The sequence below is a fragment of the Dipodomys merriami genome, unplaced genomic scaffold (genome assembly GCF_024711535.1).
Source record: "Dipodomys merriami isolate MVZ:Mamm:240054 unplaced genomic scaffold, mDipMer1.0.p SCAF_2021, whole genome shotgun sequence".
In the NCBI taxonomy this organism is placed as follows: Eukaryota; Metazoa; Chordata; class Mammalia; order Rodentia; family Heteromyidae; genus Dipodomys; species Dipodomys merriami.
In genome coordinates, this window is record NW_027203407.1 from 4,153 (window position 1) to 5,190 (window position 1,038).

A 1,038-nucleotide genomic window follows, 5' to 3' on the forward strand; every position below is an offset into this window, starting at 1 on the left:
CTGAAAAGTAAACCCAAAACCCCCAAATACCCTATGGAACTAATTAACGTGAATGCTTTTAAAACAAATTTAAAATGAATAAATCTGTCAAAGTGAAAAAAAAAGAAAAGAAAATTTCAGCTTATGCCAAGGTGACCTAGGGTTTCTCCTATTCCATCCTTAATGTTTTCAGAGTCTAGCACTGCATTCTAACACAACTTAGGGAACCCATTATATTCGTTCAAAGTAACTGCTAAAAACAGGGCCAGCTGTCTAACACTTGTCAAACAGTGCAAGTAAATGAGTTTAATATATGTACACAGTGCATGTGTACATACCTAGAGTCCTACAACAAGAAAGATATTCTGATACTTATGTGGTACATATGCTGCCTCTTTCTACTATTTCGTCTTTCTAGAGTAATACCATATGCACAGCAATGGGTGCAAGATGAACTCACCACCTTCTAGGAGATGTGTGGACTGATCATAGAAACAAAAACATGTATATTTTCTCTTGATGTACATATTATGAAAATATATGTATGCTCATATGTGTCTAAAGGTTGAGTATATTTTGTAGCTATATGACTCCGTATGTTACATAAGCACTGAGAAATGTAAGGAAGGACTGACTAAAGGTTACCTCAGAAAAATTACTGAGACAGGCCTCTGGACTCATTATTTTTTCTGATTAATTGGAGATAGAATCTTACAGACTTTTCTACTTTATGGAGCTTCAAACTACAATCTCCCATGTCTCAGACTCCTAAGTAGCTAGAGTTACAGGCATGCCAGATTGGAGATGTAGCTTTAGTTGGGAAGCATCATCCTTGAGAGTAAAAGCTAATGAAGTGAATAAGGGCTTGAATTCAAGCACTGGTATGGGGTATATGAGCTCACACATGCATACAAACACACATTAACAAGAATGAAACTCTGGTGTCCCAGCTATATCTGTATACTTTAAATCACCTGTAGATTGTGGCTTAATAATCTAATAATACAAAAATTAATCCTCAAGCTCTCTCCTCTTTATCACATTAGGTGTCTTAATTAC